The sequence below is a fragment of the Miniopterus schreibersii genome (genome assembly GCF_964146895.1).
Source record: "Miniopterus schreibersii genome assembly, chromosome: 13".
Lineage (NCBI taxonomy): Eukaryota > Metazoa > Chordata > Mammalia > Chiroptera > Miniopteridae > Miniopterus > Miniopterus schreibersii.
This window is the reverse complement of record NC_138113.1, coordinates 2,782,491-2,801,761: the sequence shown is the minus strand read 5'-3', so window position 1 is coordinate 2,801,761 and position 19,271 is coordinate 2,782,491. Positions and strand designations below refer to the sequence as shown.

General features: G+C 54.4%; 1 protein-coding gene across 2 annotated transcripts in view; it reads right to left on the bottom strand.

Moving 5' to 3' along the window:
* HPCAL1 (hippocalcin like 1) overlaps nucleotides 1-15,965 on the bottom strand; it is a 73,277-nt gene extending 57,312 nt beyond the window's left edge. Inside the window, exon 1 of one of the 2 annotated variants that reach the window (XM_081156511.1) lies at nucleotides 15,690-15,965. The gene's annotated coding sequence lies outside the window, so the exon portion shown is untranslated. Of the gene's footprint in view, nucleotides 1-518; nucleotides 712-15,689 lie in introns of those variants that run through there. The other variant, XM_081156512.1, reaches the window with a different exon arrangement.
* Between the last annotated feature and the right edge of the window lie 3,306 nt (nucleotides 15,966-19,271).

Below are 19,271 nucleotides of genomic sequence, written 5' to 3'. Positions count from 1 at the left end.
AGAGAGCCGAGAGAGCACACCCAGGGCAACAGGAGTCCCAGGAGGAAGCAAGAGAGCGAATTCCTTTGTTCGGGGGATTATGCACCCCCCAATCTCCGCACGCTCGCAGTGGCCACGCCCATTCTGGCCAATGACCTCTGTTCCCAGGTGTGACTGACAGCAAGCACCCCCCAACTTTACTGGGCACGCGTCTATCTCCCCTTCGTTGGGTCCGTGGGGAGTATGGAACTGCAGCTGCCCAAATGACATGCTGCGGTGTCTGACTCCCCCTCTGCTCCTTTCTGGTTACTAATAACTAGCTGATTGCACCGCTATCATCAGCACTCAGTTCAACCTAACACCACCCACCCCTACACCCCGCCCCCCCAAACAAAACAAACGAGCCAGGCTGGTATTCACGGGCCGTCGGCCAAGATGATAAAGAAACTCCATTTCCACCAAAGGTCAGTTAGACAAGTAAGCCACGACCATGCAACAGGCCAATCAGCAACCCCAAAACTCAGGGCGGCAACACTCACAGGAAACTGAGGCAGGGAGGCAGCCGCTCCTCCGAACCCGGACCGGACTCCAGGGAGCTCCACCCCTGCCGGAGACCTGCAGCCGGCGCCGGAGCCGAGCCGGGAGGAATTTCCGAGTAACAGACCCCGAGCGGGATAGTGCTGTCGTCATGGCAACCGGAGTCTTAACCACTTTGGCATTTCCCTAAACCTCGAATTGATCCGGTTCTCGAAATTAACATTACAATGAAACTGTATTTGCATTTAATTTATCTTAATTGGCTTTTACATAACAACAGAGTGAATGAATGGGGCCCTTAAAACAGCCAGATGAAAGCTAATAATTTAAAATTTTCGTGTTTGGAAGAATTCTGGTAATACATTTTGCTTAATTCCCCTTTTTTTCTGAGAAGGCAGCAGGGCCGTTTGCATGTCGAGAGTCGCCGCTGAGACTCTGCCTGCGCCTCGCGTTTTAAAATTAAAGATTAGGGTGCTTTCGGGGCACTAGCACGAGGTGCCCGAAGTGGCATCAGTGGGCGGGTCTGATTCCCGGAGCCCACAGGTTTTGTGTTTTGGGTTCCTTTTCTCACTGATGCGTCCCCGTGCCTAGAAGAAACCCCGCACAGAGGAAGCGCTCACCATCCATTTGCTGAATGAATACCCGTGGCTAATTCTCCTACCTGAGCTCAGGTGTGTACAACACTTAAGACAGTGCCAGTTACTTGAGTTTTCACTATTTTCATTACAAGTGAGGAGCCGTTCATGCCTAGAGAGGGTGGCACACTTCTGGGCCCTGTAGGGAGGAGAGGGATCTCACCTGGCAACCGACACCTGTCACTGCCTCAGTCACCCACCACCCTCAGCAATTCCACTGAACACCCATCCGCTGCCAGGGCCAGTCGCAGCCCTGATTCGAAGCCCCACACAGGATGGAGGAACAAACAGGAACGTGGTTGGTCTCTCTACTGGGAAGAATGACTTTTTTTTTAATGCCATTCCCCCTGAGAGCTGCTCCGACACAGACAGCAAATACAGGTGCACAGGGTGCATGCAGGGAAGGGATCGGCTGAAGCCCTGCTCGCTTCGAGGAGGATATGTGGGTGCTCACCAGGTGTGTGTGGGGGGCAGTGTGTGTATGGGGTTCAGTGATTCCCGGCAGAAGGAACAGCATGTGCAAAGGCCCAGAGGAGTCCAAGGGTGACACGGAACAGCCAATCAACAGAGTTCAAGACGTCCGTGTGGGGGATGCCAAGGCGGACGAGCAGTAAGGCAGGGCCACGTGGAGGGATTATCAGGCCCTGCTTAGCATCTGGACTTTGTTCTGGCAAGCAAGGGTCTGAGAGCACTGAGCAGTGTGTGAGGTACATCTGAGAAGGCTCATGCTGGGCCTGTGTGGGGAACGGTCTGGGGGACAGGGAGGCTGGAGACCCCTGGAACTGACAATAACGTAGGCAGGTGACGGTGAGTATAGCACAGGTGAGGTCAGAGACGGGGACCAGTCTGGGGATCTTGATCTTGATGGCGAACTCTGAGACCAGCTAGACAGGATGGAGGGAAAGGGAAGCTGAGGAGGGGCTAGAATGTTAGCCAGGCTTCCCCGTGCATCTGAGCAGGCGATGGTCTTCTGGGGGGACTTGGGAATACATAGTATATTTGGGTTTAGATATTCCACCAACATAAAACCCAACAAGCAGTGGCTTAGACAAGATAGGGTTTCCTTTGTGCCCAGGCTCAGGCAGTGGTTCAAGAATGCCATCAGAAACCCAGAGCCTTCTCCCTGCTCCACCATCCTGACCACATGATCTTCAGCCTCGTGGTCACAGGCTGGCTGCCCTACTTCCAGAAATTACATCTGCTTTCCAGGCAGGAGAATGATGAATGGGCCAAAAGCTTTCTGTCTGTGGACCTGGGTGTTTCACTTGGGAAGGAAGCTAGGACAGAGAGGTGCCAGCAGCCTTGAACTCACATCTCACTGGGTTCTCCTGGCTGGAAGGTGAAGCCTGTCGTTGTCCAGCCTCTGAGCACAGGGGCCCTCGACTTGCTATTCCCTGTGCTTGCTGTCCTCCTGCACCGCTTCCGTGGGGCTGATGCCCCATTTCCTTCCAGTCTTTGTTCAGATGTCACGGTCTCATGAGGCTTTTTCTGACCACCCTGTTTATTGTTTCACTCTCACCCACCCCTATCTAACACCCCACCCCTTCACTAATTTATTTTTTTTCCACAGTCTTATCACCTCCTAATTATTACTACATTGCACCTACATAATTGACTTAGTTTACTGTCTGTTACTCCAAGCTAGAAATACAAGCCCTGGGATGGCAGGATCATTCTGCCTGGATCATTCTTGGCACAGAGTCTGGCACACAGGGGGGAGCTATGTGAGTGAGTGAGTGCAGCTTCCCCAGCCTGGGGATTCTCTTTCCAGTCCCAGTCTCTGCTTAAACAGAGACTCTTCAACACACAGTCACCGCCCTTGGGAGCCCCCAGCTGTCAGGAAAGATGAGACCCACGTTTGGGAGGTGATGGGCCACAGGAGCCTGCTCAGCAGTGTACCAGGAAAAACAGGCTGGCTGAGCAGGCCCAGGAGGCTTCTCGGTGGAGGCAATCCCTGAGCAAGGTTGGGAGCTCTGAGGATGATTTGGGAGGGTGCAAGAAGCCAGAGTATCTGAGGCAGGAGGGTTAGCACATGTCCCTCTCCTCAAACGACAGTGCTTAGAATCCTGTGAGTTAGTCTTTCCCACAGAACCCACCCACGGCCACGACGGGGAACACTCTGCAGCCCAGGACCAGCTCCCCTAGGGGGGCACAGGTCAGACATAAACAAATCCCTGAGAGTTTTACACCCCAAGTCCCCACCCCACCCCACCCTCTGTGCCTTGGGTCCTGACAAACGTGACCACACTGGGGGTCTGTGATCCAGGAACAGCTTTAGGGGAGCTGCTCGCTAAGTATGTGCTCTGATCTGAGCCACGCTGACTGTATGTGAACAAGTGTTTTAAATCTGAGTAGTAACTTCCCAGGCCTCCTAACCCTAGCGCACAAACAGCTGGGCACTCCCCTGCCAGGCAGAAAGAAAGATGAGGCAGGTCGGAGGCTGGGGGGGCCCGGTTGAGCAACATGAATGTTAATCCATTTCCTCTGTGGGGCCAGGACAATCCATTCTCCTGGCCTCTTCTGTGGGCTGGCTTCCTGCAGGAGGAAAATGAAAGCTGTAGGTTGACCCCAGACCAGAGAAGGGGGAGACTGGAGACTCACCCTCCACAAGGGAGCCGTGAAGACCCAGCACAGAACCTGCTGCTTTAGATCATCCCTGTCAGGGGCAGCGGGATGTGGGTAGAAATAGACTGATGGTGCTGGTGAAGGAGATGATGCTGGTAACGGTCCTCATGTTTATACAGCATTTCAGAGTCTCCAGGAGGTCTGATGGTTGTTTTACAGGAGGTCTGGTGGTTGTTCTACAGGAGGTCTGGTGGTTGTTCTATAGGAGGTCTGGTGGTTGTTTTACAGGAGGTCTGGTGGTTGTTCTACAGGAGGTCTGGTGGTTGTTCTACAGGAGGTCTGGTGGTTGTTTTACAGGAGGTCTGGTGGTTGTTTTACAGGAGGTCTGGTGGTTGTTTTACAGGAGGTCTGGTGGTTGTTTTACAGGAGGTCTGGTGGTTGTTCTATAGGAGGTCTGGTGGTTGTTTTACAGGAGGTCTGGTGGTTGTTCTATAGGAGGTCTGGTGGTTGTTCTACAGGAGGTCTGGTGGATGTTTTACAGGAGGTCTGGTGGTGGTTTTATAGGAGGTCTGGTGGTTGTTCTACAGGAGGTCTGGTGGTTGTTCTACAGGAGGTCTGGTGGTTGTATTACAGGAGGTCTGGTGGTTCTACAGGAGGTCTGGTGGTTGTTTTATAGCAGGTCTGGTGGTTGTTCTACAGGAGGTCTGGTGGTTGTTTTACAGGAGGTCTGGTGGTTGTTTTACAGGAGGTCTGGTGGTTTTTTTACAGGAGATCTGGTGGTTGTTCTACAGGAGGTCTGGTGGCGGTTTTACAGCAATCCTGTTAGGGAGGGTTTGTAATTCCCATTTCACAGATGCTCAGGGCAGTGCCCAGGTGGCCCCAGGGACCTGCATGGAGAAGGCGATGGTGGGTGCCTGCAGAAGGGACAAGAACGGGGCAGAGTCCACAGAGGTTCCTTTTCTCTTTAGAAAGAACCGTCGCTCACTATCCGTCAGCCAGCCCAGCACCACGGAGAGACATCTCCAGTCTGTGGCTGGAGTTCAAGGAGGCAGATGGCCCCACGCCCGGGCGCTGGGGGCTGAGGCCTGTTTTCCTGTTCGGGCCGTGCCCCCTCGCAGCGAGAAGACCGAGCCCGCCTGCCAGATGACGGTGCACACACAGGCTGGAGCCTGCCGCTTTCTCAACCTCGGCGCCGTCCAGCACAGCTGCCACCTCTGCCCCACGCCCACGTGCAGCCTCTTCAGGCTGTGAGGGGCCCACGAGGGGTCCCCACCAGTTAACAAGCTTGAGCAGGACGGCCGCCCTGCGGTGGGGCTGCAGGAGGCCTCTGCTCGCTACAAATGGCAGAAGAGAAGGAAGGACGGCCTTTTGCTGATAACTGACTGCAACGCAGCCTGGGGGGGTGCGGACCTCGGCCCCCAGCAGCTGGGTGCTGTGGACGCTCTCTTTCCCCAGGTCGGAGGATGCTGAAACCCAGCTGGAGGACCGGAGAAAGGAAGCTGCCAGGTGTCTGAAAAGACCCAGAAATGCAAAAAGCTTTCCACACAGTTAACCATCAGCCGCCTTGGGAAACCACGAGTGGGGGAGGGACCTGAGAACAAGCATGCATAGGATTTTCTTAGTGTAGAAGATTAAGGGAGGCTCACAGAGAAAGCCCTGTTCTACCTATTGGAAAATGTCTGTGAGTAAGAGAAGACCCAGTGCAGCACCCTTCCAACAAGGCCAGGGCCCACTCACCCCATGGGACAGCGAGGGGGGCTCTCCGCCGCCGTGTGCGCTGGGAACAGATCGGCCCATGCCCCCCCTTGGATTCGGCTGTCTTGCTTGGGTCACAACCGTAATATAAGCTCCACCAGGGAGGGCTCCCAATAACCTTGTCCACCATGTGCGCTCAGGGCACGTGGCCCACACATTAAACTGCCGAGTTACACGGGGTAATGACACACACACTGAGAGCCGCCCGGCTTCATGAAAAGATTCCGTTCTGGCTGTTGTTTCGGACGGGCGTTCCCTCGGCGCATTTAAGTGTTCTGGCGAGAGAGGGAGGGTGACGTACTGTTAATAATTAAGCAAACAGCAGAGGGCAAAATTATGTCAGAAACCACTCTGTAAGTCAACTAAAACATATGACCTTCATTTAGAAAAATGTAACTCACACGCATAATTCCTGAGATAGCACATAAAGGGAGGCAGGCGTATTCCTTTTCCAGGACAACTGGGAGACCCAGGCACCCTCGGGGACACACCCAGGCTCCATGGTAACCTACCTGTTTCCAGCGGCAGAACTTCCTTCCTGCTCCTACGTGGAATCCTGCAATAACCTAAGGACCTGGCTTTCTAAAATAACATCTCTGAACACAAGAGCCATATTAAATTTCTAAAATATGGTTTCCTTATGATGAAGATCCTGAGATAATTTACCAGATGTTGTATGGAATTTGGCTGACAATAATATTTCTTTCTTAAGTTCAAAAATATGGACAGCAGATTATAAAGATGTGTTTTTGGTTTTTTTTTACAAATTTCGAATCCAAGAAACTATAAGCAATCACTGAGCTAACAGCAAAGGCAACCTCTGGTTTTTCCTATTTTATAGCAATATTATTTGCCTGGAGAGACAACCCATTCCCCAAGCATCTCCCTCCTTCATTTACCCTGAAATGAATCTTTCATATTAGCCAATTTCTCTGATGGCTTGCCTCGTTTTCATAACTTTCCGCTGCTGACTCAATATCCTGGACTCAGACAGATTAAACCTCTGAAAAACTATGGGAATAACAGCCTAAGAAGCCTTTGGAGGGATGCCACAGAGAGTCAGAAGTGGCTCTAACGAGAGCTCAGATGGCCCTGCTTACCAGCCAGTAAATAAAGTCAGCCCCAATGTCAGTCCAAGGTAACCCCAGGTCAGCCCAAGGTCAGCCCAAGATCAACTCAAGGTCAGAAGCAGAAGCAGCACAGGGATTCAAAAAGGATCACCCCAGGGATCTGCCAACTCATTGGCGCTAAAGACCAGCAGTCTTCCTCTCAGGGGGTCATGAAGGAAGGGCAGGGATGGGGAACAGAATAAGTTATTTTCAAAAGGGGAGCTGAAGGCCCTGGCCCGGTAGCTCAGTTGGTTAGAGCATCATCCCGCTATGCCGAGGTTGCAGGTTTCATCCCCGGTCAGAACACATACAAGAGTCAACCAATGAACGCATAAATAAGTGGAACAACACATCGATGTTTCTCTCTCTCCCCCTCTGCCTTCCTCTCTCTCTCTCAAATCAATAAATTTTTAAAAAAAGGAGGGGGGCTGAAAAAAACATCATCCTGATAGACAAACAATAAGAAGATTACTCCTGGAACAGGGCCACTGGTGAGAAAAGATGAAAGCAGGGGCAGCTGGTACAAGGACATCAAGCCACCTCATTAACATACCCAAGGTTAACACAGCAGGAGCCATGAAGGCTCCTTCCAGGTCAAGAAACAGAGAAAATGCCCCAGCTCAAGCACACCAAAAAGAAGAAACACAGCCTAGACCATGCACTAACTCTACCCTCTGCCGCGTTGAAACAGTGAATTTCTCAGAAGACAGGGAATGTTTTCCTTTATGTCCCTGTTAATAGAGTTACTCAGTATTGAATTTAGATGAGATTAACAAATTCTAATGATGCAAAATAAATTTTAATGATGCATTAGGATAAATTTCCATTAATTCAAATAATCACAAGTATGGAATTTGTGGGTTCCAGCCAGTCTGACTACAAAGAGAGTGTGCTAAGCACATAGAGAGAGTAAACAAGGTTATCAGAGGAATGTGTTCTTGAGTTCCTTTTAAAAGCTTTTATTTTTACCTAATTGCAAAAGTAAAACATGCCCATTGGTGAAAACTTAGAATTTAGAGAAGTACAAAAAAGCAGGAAAGAAAAACCACTCATGATCCCATCAGCGTCCACCACTGTGGTGAATTTCCTTTCCACACACTTTCTCTCCCAAACAGAACTGAAAGGAAACCGTCTATATTTCCTTCTCAGCCCCCTATCTAGGAGAAATGTTCAAATTGCTTATGTTCAACCCCATTAGCAAATACCTAGTAGCCTACATGACAAATGCCCTCATTTCAAAGAATTCTTGGTAATTTAGTTAAAAGACCAATTTGAGGTGAAATTTTTGCCAGGAGTCTGCATGAATACTTACACTTTTGGCTGAAAATAATGCAATTATTTGTCTTCTACAATACTTCCTAATTCTGACTTTTCTCTAATTCACAAGGAGTCAAAACAAGAAGTTCAGTCCCCCGGCTTCTTAGGTCATGGGCGGTAAGACCTCCCAGAAAGAGCAGAATTGCATCATTTGCCCCGGAGGGCAACACCCTCCGCGCTGCTGTTTCTTGCAAGTGGCCTCTTAAAGGGCCGTAAGCAGCTTCTGCATGAAGCAAGGACCTCGAGCCGAAGGAGTTCGCTCCACCGCCGGCCTCCTGGGCTCCCACAGAACATCCCACGGAAAGCACTCGCCTCCTTTGTACCACAGACCATCTTCTTGATCTCAGGTCCCTTAGCAACATTCCCGGCACAGGAAATTGTAAGAAAGTGTTGCATGGAGACGGGTGGGCGGATGAGACACGGGAGTTCACCTCCCCGACTTCAGTACACTCGGGCCCTACCCCTTCCGTCTAATCTGAGCCCCACAAATTTGTTCCTCAATATTATCAGTTTCTTCTGAATTACGATGCCAGCTCTTAAGATGGCAGTTGCTAAAGCGTCTGTGTTTTCTAAGGGATTCATTCCTTTTTTGCAGTCAGTTTAGCTACGAAATCTCTCTGTGCTTTAGGCTGGATGTGCCCTACAACTCAAGTGTACATTTTTTAAACATTTGTCCTGGACTGTCGAGCTGACAGAAATGAGAGGTTATCTGGCCCTGAGCTCCATTTGACAAGTGAGGAAACTGAGATGTGGAGATAAAAAGCCACCCACACCAAGTTAAAGCCAGACATTAGTAACGCAATGGGGGTCACTCTACCAACCCATCAATCCTTGATGGCTTCCAGACCACTGTCCTGCAGTTTTAATGCAGGCGTAAAACACTGGCCAACCAGCACGAATGCGCTGACCTGCCCAACACACATCCCGGTCTGCAAAGCAGCCCGTCGAGCACAGACGTCCAGGCCCAAGCAGCCACGCTAAGTCCTGCTCCCTCTGTCTTTCTGTTCACTCAGGCCTCACCAGCCTGCAGGACGTGCACCAGCACTGGTAAGAGTGATCTTGACTCAGCCTGCTGCTTCCAATGCTAATTTTTTCCCCGAGATGCCCTCACAGACGCACCCAGAAATAATGTTTACCAGCTATCTGAGCGTCCCTAAGCCCAGTCAAGGTGAGGTAACATCGTATCATCCACCCATTCAGGTTCCCTAACCCTACCCGTCATCCTGTCCTGACTCCCCTCACTGCCCACCTAACAGCAGTGTCCCCCACCATCCCACCTCTGACAAAAAAAAAACAGCTAATGCAGCAAAAATGGGATGTGTGAGGAGGTAGCCCAAAGGCTGGAAAGCAATGCTAAGACTTGAAGAAGATGATGGTGATGGTGGTGGTGGTGGTGGTGGTGGTGGTGATGGTGGTGATGGTGGTGGTGATGGTGGTGGTGATGGTGATGATGGTGGTGGTGATGATGGTGGTGGTGGTGGTGGTGATGGTGATGATGGTGGTAGTGATGGTGGTGGTGGTGATGGTGATGGTGGTGGTGGTGATGGTGATGATGGTGATGATGGTGGTAGTGGTGGTGATGGTGGTGATGGTGGTGATGGTGATGATGGTGGTGGTGGTGGTGGTGGTGATGGTGGTGATGGTGGCGATGGTGGTGGTGATGTGGTGGTGGTGGTGGTGATGGTGATGATGGTGATGGTGGTGGTGGTGATGGTGGTGATAATGGTGATGGTAATGGTGAAATAAGGATGACGATGAGGATGTGGTTATACTGGGAAGCCGGCAAGTGGCCTACAACAAGACATGGGGGAAGGAGCTATATGACCACAGTGAGACCTTTGCACTGCTCGGGGTCCCTTGCAGAGAAAACCTGGAATTGCTTGCCTGTGCTGCATCCCCCCACACACACACTCCCACCAACACTGGTGAAAATAATTCCCAAAAGCATAAGCGTTCACCTTGCAGCTAGCTCTGAGGACACTCAGCTCAGCCACATTACTCTTAGGTCCAGGGAGAGCAACATCACCGAGAACAAATGCCAATAACAGCAGCAATTCTTCATCCCGTCTTCAGGGAAAGAGGGAGAAGCGCTCCCCAGAGAATAAGAATGGCTCATCCAGGCCAGAGGTCCGGGCCCGAGCATCTGTCTGAGGCCTGTCTACCTTTACTTACTGGGAAGAAGAAAGAAGTCAGAGTGGCTGCCACGTTTTGTCTCCCACCTCTGGTAGCTGAGCCAGACAGTCCAGGCTGCGTCCAAGCATGGGATTGGCACCACCTGACTGAAGGATTTTTATTAAGAAAGCCTGGTTCCTGCCACTGCCACCCACACTTTGGCGAGGGGAGAGGGAGAGAGTCACCAGTCCCGCCCACACTGCCTTGCCTGGGTGCCACGTTGGGCAGGCTTTTCTGGACATCCCACGCTCACTCTGCCAGAGACACTCTCCAGCCACACACATAAATACAGAAAACTGCACAGTGTTGGAAATTATTTTTGTTAAACCCAGTGATTGATTTTGAGAGGTTCTCACTTCCCTCCAAAAACGGATTACAGTGCAGCAAAGAGAAAGGCTGGGAGTGGCAGGGAAGGGTGGGGAGCTGTTGTCAATTCCATTTTCTGGAAATGTCTGTTAAATGCACAGGAAGGAAGCAGAAACTTGAGCATTTTGCTGCCGGGGGTGGTGGGGGGAACACAGTGATCTATAGGCCACGGCACAGAATCAGAATTCTGCCAGTGTTCCCAGGAGTCCTGGCAGCCCCCTGGAATGGGAGCACCCAAACTCAATCAACACTTTCCAAGCGCTCAAGGGGGGAGAGGAGGCATCCTTATGTCTGATCTCTTTGGGCATCCCCCCCATGTTCAGGGTCATTGTGGCTTCATCAAGGACCTTAGAGATGCTGCTCAGAAGATGTGAGCTGGGACAACCCCAAATGGCAGCTCCCCAAACTCCAAATCATGACCCTCACTGCCTCACTCCCAGGAGCACTGGGCACACGCACTCCCAGGCTCTCACATCAGGTGCCCACTACTACAGTCTGGGTCAAAACATGCCTAAAAACCCTGAATTTGAAAAGAAATGCTTTAGTAGCAGAGGATGCACTTAAAATGGGCACACTCCGTGGTATATAAATTATACCTCAATAAAGCTGTTAGTTTAAAAAAAAATTTTAAGGATGAGTAGGAGTTTAGCAGATAAAGAAGTCTGGAGGGGAGAGAAGAAAAGCTGTCCCACCTGCAGCCACTGTCCCCACTCCCTCCCAGACACCTGCACTCATCCTAGGTGTCAGTCTGGCCCTAGCTTGGGGTGGGCGCTCTCCCCCCCAAAGCACCTGTCGTGCTCCACGGGCTATTTGATGCTCTCCCCACCCCCAGTCCAAGACCAATCCCACTTCAGGCAGGGCGGAGGCCTGTGCCCAGCTTTCCAAGCCCAGAGAGGAGCAAGGCACACAGTGGGTGTTGGGAGGAAGACAATGAAGCAGGGGGTGACAGGGCAGAGGGTGAAATGACAAAGCCTGTCTCAGGCATTGACCTGACCATAGCATGACTGCAGTAAAGGGTGACAAGGCTTTGCTCCCAGAAAAGGAGCCATGGGGACTGCAGGGGGCAGGGATGGGAGCGAGCAGATGAGAGCCATCCACCAAGACAGGCAGAAGATGGCTTTCGGTGATGGGGGGCGGCTCTGCTTTGATGTGTCCAGGAGGACTGTGTTGGGTCTGAGCATTGGGAGAGCTCAGGTTTGCTCACCTGAGCACTTAGCACGGCGCCTAACTCAGAGGCATCGCCCTTGCTGAAGGGCACACAGAGCCAGGGAAGGGTCTGGCTAGAGCAACAGGGAGGGAAGGCAATCAGGGAAGACGTCCTGAGGGGAACCATGAACCCCCCATGATTCTGTCTTCAGGATCACGGAGGCTTTATGCACAGAGTGACCGTTTAACAGTTCTGAGTGTTTCTTAGCCAAGGCTGAGACTCACCCCTCACTCCTCAGACTTCTCCTCCGGTGAGGCAGGAGGGGCTGGTGCTGGCAGGTTACCCAGTCCCCTGGCTTCCTGCCACCACCCTGGGTTGCAGCTCTGAGCGCTAAAAGAAACTAATACCCAAATCCCGGGGAAACACAGCCCTGGATGAGCAAATGTGGGGGGTGCACTTGGCTTATAAAGGGACATGAAAAGGGCCCCGAGAAGGCGCCTTTGCTGCCCTGGTGTGGGCAGGAAAGCGCTGCAACGGGAAGAGAGCCCGCGATCTCCTGGAAGGTATCTTCAGTTAGTCACGCCTCATAAATGCAGATACGAAGCTCTGCCTCAGAAATTCCACTAGGCTTGAAAGGACAGAGCCAAGGTAGGGCTCTCGTAAAGGATTTACTGTGCTTTTCAGATGATTCTTAAAAAATTCTTTAGACTTGCACCTTGCTCATCAGTGCCTAAGAAACGTACCACCTGTCAAACTATCGATGACCTGAAGTTACGTTAAACCTCATGCCACTAGATTCCAACCTTTTTTTTTTTTTTTTTTTTTGGTGGGAAGTGATTTGAAAGAAACAGTTTTTTCCCCCATGGGGCCAGTGGCACCGAGAGACCCGCTAAGCCCGCTCCTCAGTCTCCATATACAGTTACCCTCTGTCATCCCCTAATTGGAAACCCAACCCAAAGGGCCACATGAGATGCACAGGTGTGCAGCCTTACGTGTGCGCATGAAAACACTAAAGAAACCCAATGAGAGGGTGGTGAGTGGTGAGTCCCCACGCAGAGCACAGTTCAAGTCTCCAGGGCCCTCCTTCCCTAAGCACAATGACATCAAGTGCCTCAAACCAGCAAAAGAAACATAATCCCCCATCAAGTCCAGGCTGGCAACTCATAAATTGGTAGCATTATCCCACAGCAAGCAAGCATGAGTTAGGGCTGTCTGGAATGCTAAATTCTAATACAAACCTGATCCCAATCTAGATAACATTTCCGGGGCCAAGTAGCTTCCTCTCTGGTGCCAAATAAACTCTGGGGCTCCTTATTAGCATCCTGGATTCTCACTGGTTCATAAATTGGTGTTATGAACTTGGCACTTGACCACTTCTGAGTGGCAATACAAGGTCTCAGAATAGATTTGGGGGAAGGGACATAGGAGTAATGAGGAGACAGACTGCCCCAGTGACAAACACTCAACATGGTATTTTCTGTGAATGGCAACCCTTGGAACCGTGCACGTGAGGCCCTGAAGGCAGTGGGTGCAGCCCTGGGAGATAACACTACTAGCTTTGCCTGGATGAAACTCCACAGCAGCTCCAGGTAGAAATGCTGGGTGTGTGCACCAGGGAAGTCCCCACCTGGTCCCTCTCGATTTCTCATTCTGCACAGCCGTAAGGCCAAAAGGGGGCATTCGACAGATCCTGAAGGACTCTGTCCAAGCTGTTATTTCTCTTAGTCTCTCTTTAGAAGGGATTGTTGGGAATGAACAGATCATTGGCTAGAGTTTAGGCGAATCTCTGTTCTTCTGGGGTCTTAACTTACTCTTGTTTCTCAAGTCGAATGACCTTCTGGGTATCTGATTCCCAATGCCACCTCTCCCAATTACTACCGTACACTGTCATCTATTTTACACCTTACAGAAAGCGTAAAAGTGGAACCCAAAGGGAGCAGCAGGCCAGGCTAGAGCTCGGCACCACATCCCGAGACGAGTGAGAGGCAGAGCCCCTGGGCCTTCTCTCGGGCACATTATTCAATAAAACCTCAAGAGCTCAGTAATTACAGGCACTTTCAAAAGTGAAACAGAAATAGATCTAGGGCCGAAACACTGGTTTGCTTGAGACAAAGGGCTGGTTTGGTTGGGAAAAAAATAACGCAGCTTTTGGCCTGTCTTCTGAAAAACCAGACAGATTTTTTTTAAATATTATTATTGAATCTGATCGTGGGGAAGAGAGTAGGATTCAGATCAAAAGCTCCTTCTCTTCCAGGATATAAAATCATTTTACAAAATACACTGCACCCTAAGTGTGTCCCTGCCTTCAAGCTGGATGGAAACTTAGGTTATTCTGTCCCCCCACCAACCCCATAGGCCATCACTGCTCAGATCTCAGAGCTTCCATCCCGTGGAAGACAAAGCAGAGGAACCAATCCAGAGTTTTCTGCTGCTGTGTCATAAAAGCCTGCAGAGTGTTCCAGCTTCCCTGAGAACACCAGCGGGAGCACCTGCCACTTGGAAACGCTGCCCACAGCCAGAGGCAGAGGCCGCCCCAGCCCCAGCCCCAGCCCCAGCCCCAGCCCCAGCCCTAGGGCCCTGGCCATTCCATGTCAGCTCCATTCTGACGGCCTCACGCACCCTGAGGTTGGCTGCCCCCTTGGCGAAAGGCTATTTGGCTGTTCAGACTGGGCAGGGTCCTGAGAGGAAGAAACCTCAGGGGAGGGAGGGAAGGAATCACTGGCCCTGGCAGAAGGCGGCGGCCAGATGGCCCTGCTGGGTCTGAGCAAGAGCTCCGGTGAGGCTGGCAGGGCTCTGAGAGCGCATCGTGGTGGGAGCAGTGTGCGCATTCACTGCAGTTCAATATTACAAGTAGCAGGTTTCAAAACTAAGTGTTTTTAAAATTAAGGTATGGGACTGAGACGCGGGATCCCACGCAAACCCTCGGCCTCCTGCCTGAGGCTGATGGAAGGGAATGGGGGGGGGTCGGGGGTGTCCACGGCGGAGGCCCGAGGCAGGACTGGGCATCCCAGCCAACACCCTCCTCCAGGGGGACCAGGCCGCCGAGATGCGTACCTGCGGGAGCGCCCCTTTCCCCCCGTGGCGCTGACTCCACGCCCCTCGGACTAGGCACTTGTTGAATAAAAGGGCTCCTGCCGCTCCCAGCCGCTGCCTTGGCCGGAGAAGGGCCCCGCTCGGCCGGACCCCGGTGGCTGGAGAAGGGCCGGGCCCTGGCCGCACGCTCCGCGCACCCGGGGCGGTGGCGCCCAAACTTTCTGGAACCTCCGTGCTTCGCGGGTAAGTCAGGGCTGCGCGCAAAACACGCGCACGGGGGGAAACGCAAGAGCCCCACCCACGACGGAGGAAAAAAATGATTTAAAAAAAGAGACTCCGGTCCAGTAACGTAGCACCTACTGTGCGCCGGGCACTCGGCCAAGAGCTATGTTTAGCGCGCTCTGCTTTTAACGGCCACCAGAGACCCCAGGGAGGGACTGTCCCGCTTCCACGGGAAAGCAAATCGCGGCGCAGGGGGCGGCGAGCCGGGCCCGGCTCGCAGTGCGGGTCGCGGCGGTGCCGGGGCTCCTGGCGCGGGACCGACCCTCCCGCAGGAAGGAGGAAGCGGATGGCCGGCCCGCCCCGGCCCGCCCCCTCCCCGGGTCAGGTCAGACCCACGTGGGCCGCGGACCTGCCCCCTGACCCGGCCAGTGCGGGCTGCCCCCGAGGCCCGCGCCGGCCCCTGGGACCCCAGCTGTGCCCCGGGGGATCCGCGCTGCGTGGGTCGGCGGGCACGGGGCTCGGAGCGCGAGGCCGGACCGCCCACGCCCACCCCGCCACTCCCGCCCCACGCACAGCCGCTCGCAGTCCCCCCCAGCCACTGCCCGCGACACAATCCCACAAACGCAGCCCCAAATGTGCACACACACGGATCCCCACGAGGACACGCCATTCCAGGGACGCACCGCCGCCCTCGGTTACCCACGACTCCAACGCACAGGGAGCACAGACACCCCAACACACGCACACGCACACACACACACACGCGCGCGCGCGCGCACGGAGAGCCCGGCCGCCGCGGACGCCCGCGCACACGCCCGCGCGCCCGGAGCCCCGCAGCCGCCGCTTCCCTACCTGCTCCGGCGCAGGACGCGATCCGCCGGCTTCGCGAGCCCAAGTTCGGCGCCGCCGCCCGGGACCAGCGCGCCGAGGCCGGGAGGGGTGGCTAGGAGCGCGGGCCTCCTCGCGCCCGCAGCCGCAGCGCCGGCCCTGCGCGCATCGCCGTCCAGAAAAACAAAAGGAAGCCGGCAGCCAGGGAGGGGGCGAGCCCGAGGCACCCGCCCGCCCGCCGGTCCGCCCGCCGCCGCCCGCAGACGCCGCCGCCCGCCGCGCGCCTGGGAAGGAAGGGACACGAGGGCGGGGCGGGGGGGCGGGGCGCAAGATTCCGGAGGCCCCGCCCCGTCGGCCCCGCCCCTCCCGTCGGCCCCGCCCCGCCCTGGCCACGCCCCCTGCCCCGCCTCGGCGCCGGACCCCGGGACCCCCAGCTCCTCTTTAGCGCGCTCTCCGCGGAGCAGCCCCCCGACCCCGTCCGCGTCCCAGCCCCGCGTGGATTTGGGGCGAGGGGAGGAGCCGAGCGCTGGTCCCGCCTCCCAGACCCTCGGCCGCCCGCCCGCGGGGGCAGCAGAGGCCGGGAGGCGGCGCCCCGAGGAGCGGCCCCGCCCGCTGCCCGCCTCCCGAGTCTGCAGGAAGTGCGGCCGGGGTGGCCCAGAAGGGGAAGAGGCCGAGTCCCGGGCCGCCTGCGGGCCCCCCGGGCCCCTCCCGCGCCGCCGCCCGCGAACAGCCACTCCCGGGGAAGGAGCGCGGCGCCCGGAGCGGGAGCCCTGCGCTGCGCCCTGGTGGACTTCGCTAACTCCAGGCCCTAGAGCAGGCCCCGTGGGCTCTCGGCCTCTGCGCCCCTCCTGTGACTCGGACCCGAGCGGAGGAGGGGGGGCCCCGGGCGCGCTGCGGGTCTCTCCTGGGGAAGGGGCTTGGTGGACACCTGTGCCAGGGACGGCTGGCCTCCTGGGTCCCAGGGAGACGCAGACCGTGTTTCCTGCAGACTCGCTCCATCCCCTGCCCCTGGCACCTGCGTAAGAGGGCAGGAGCCAGGGACTCCTCGCCCAGCAGCTCTGGAAATTCGGGGCCTTAGAAGAGCAAATATATACACACCTCCAGCACTACCACCACCACCACCCTCCCCAGCCATCCCTGAAGAAAGGTAACCACAGAAACAGCCATAAATGTGGAGCTGGGCCTTAGTGTTCACAGAGACAGACTGTCTCTCAAACCCTCCTCCAGAAAAACAGGGCGAGTGAACTCCCACTACAGGGGAGGCTGCAGAGAATCAGAGGTGGGCGGCCTTGAGGGGAATGAGTGCGGCCTGGTGGGCACCTGGTCTGAGCCCAGAGCCCAGTCTCTTCAGGCAGAGGGCAAACCCAGCTCAGAGGGAGTCCATCTTCCAGTCGGCTCTGCTGTGAGGACTAATGCCTGTAAAACAACAGCATCAGCAGCACCCACAGTGCTGATGCCATATGGAGCCAGCCCTGGTACCTGGGTGCCATCTTTTCTTCTCAGCAGAGACCGGTGGCCAGGGGCATGGTGTAGGCTTCCTGTAGCACATCCACACGGAGGGTCGTGTTCCAGGTGAGGGGCCCTCTGTCAGATGCCCAGTGGGGGCCCATGAGCCAGGTGGCTGCAGATACTGAGTGAGCCGGGGTAGCTTATGCTCTGCTGTGGTTGCATTCCTGACCCCACTTCAGTGCAGGTTGGAGGGCGTGGGGAAGACTACCCACAGGTGCTCAGCGACCCCGGCATCTAGAGGTTCTTCCACTCTCCTTCAGGGCTCCCAAACTTTCACTGGCCCCGGGACTTCCAGCCAGCCGCAAGAGGAGAGCTTAGCCCAAGTCTTGGGGGTCATTAGGATCCAGGCCTGGAGGGGGCGCACATCAATTCTGTCTGCATCCACTGACCAGAATTAGTCTCAGGGTCCCTGGGTGCTAGGGGTCTGAGAATTGCAGTCCTGTGTACCAGGAGAAAACAGTGGCTTTGGTGAGCACAGCACGATGTTCCTTCCACAGAAACGGGCCCCTTTCTTCCTCACTCCATCGCAGGGCAACAGATGTGCACACAAAGCTTGATAATTATGGTCATTGAGGCCTGAGCCCTGACCACCTGCAAACCCAGCTCATAGGCAGAGGGTCAGGAAAAGCTCACAGAGCAGGTGGCCATTCTGCTGGGGCTTTCAAAGGCCAGGAGGAGGGGAGAGCATGGTAGATGCCGGCGAGACACGGTGGACAGCGACAAAGCTCCAGGAGAGCTCAGAAGCAGACTGAGCATGTTCTGGGACCCTACCTCTCTGCCTGGCCTGCAGGCCACCTGACGTGACTTCCCCTCTCTTCCCAGCCACCTGGAAACCACCTATCCCTCAAGGCTCAGTCTGGCTCTTAACTAGCCCTCTAGCCTCTCAGCTCACATGTGCTTTTCCCTTCTCTGAACTTCTGAAGAAGGTGTGTGTCTCCCTGTATCTCAGGTTGTGAGATACAACCTGCTCTCTTCATTTTGTGTCTACTGCACCTTCAAAAGCTCAAAGCAGAGAAAACAGCCACAGAACACGCTGGGAGGAATCACTGGATCCTGCCTCGAGTCAGTAGATGCGTCAGAGGTGGGGAAATTGGATCATTAGGCCGTCTTGCTTATACCTGAGATCCACCAGATCCACTGGTAGTTGTGGCCCTTGATTCACCCAGGAAGTGTGACTCAGAGGCACATTCTGATGGATCTTCTCCCTTCATCACTGTAAACTCCCTTTTTCTAGAGCAGCTGCCCTGCTATGGACTGAATTTTATCCCCCACAAATTCATGCATTGAAGCTCTAACCCCCAATGTGCCTGTTAGGACTTTTAGGAGATTAGCATTAACTGGCTTCATAAGAGTGGGGCCCTAATCCAATAGGGCTGGTGGCCTTATAAGAAGAGGAAGAAAGAATGAGACGTCTCCCTCTTTCCACAAAGATCATACGAGGACACAGCAAGAAGGCAGTCACCTGCAAGCCGGGAAAAGAGTCCTCCCCAGATTCCACATCAATTGGCACCTTGATCGTGGATTTCCAGCCCCCAGAGCTGTGAGAAATAAATGTCTGTTGTTCAAGGCCCCTCCTGCCTAAGGTATTTTGTTGTGGCAGCCCAAGTTGACTAAGATATGCCCTGTGCATCTTCTCATCTATTGCCCACCCCATCTGCCCTGCTGCCCCTCTCTAATCTCAAGGCTGGGGTCCCTAAGACCCTGTCCTCAGGACCAGGGGCTTTTAGGACTTCATTTTGTTCCTTGAGCAGTGCCTTGCCCTCTTGTCCCTGCTCCCTGACCCTCTCCCGACCTTGGCCTCTAGGGAACAGGGTGAGTGTGGAAGGGAGCCTGGCCTGCTGGTGAGGGCTCAGGGTCTGGACTTGTCTCTCATAGCCAGAGGAAGGTGAGCAGGATCCCAGACCAGGCAGACCTGGAGGCATGTTCCAGCTCCTGGAGCCAGTCCCATGAGGACCTTGGGAGGTCCCTTAAATTCGTCTGCGCCTCTTGAACTACCTCAAGGGAAGGTTGAGAAGCTTAAATGAATAACATTGGGCATGCTCAAATTCTCCCTCTCCTTTAGCAAACCTAGAACATTCTCTTCAATAATCCCAATCA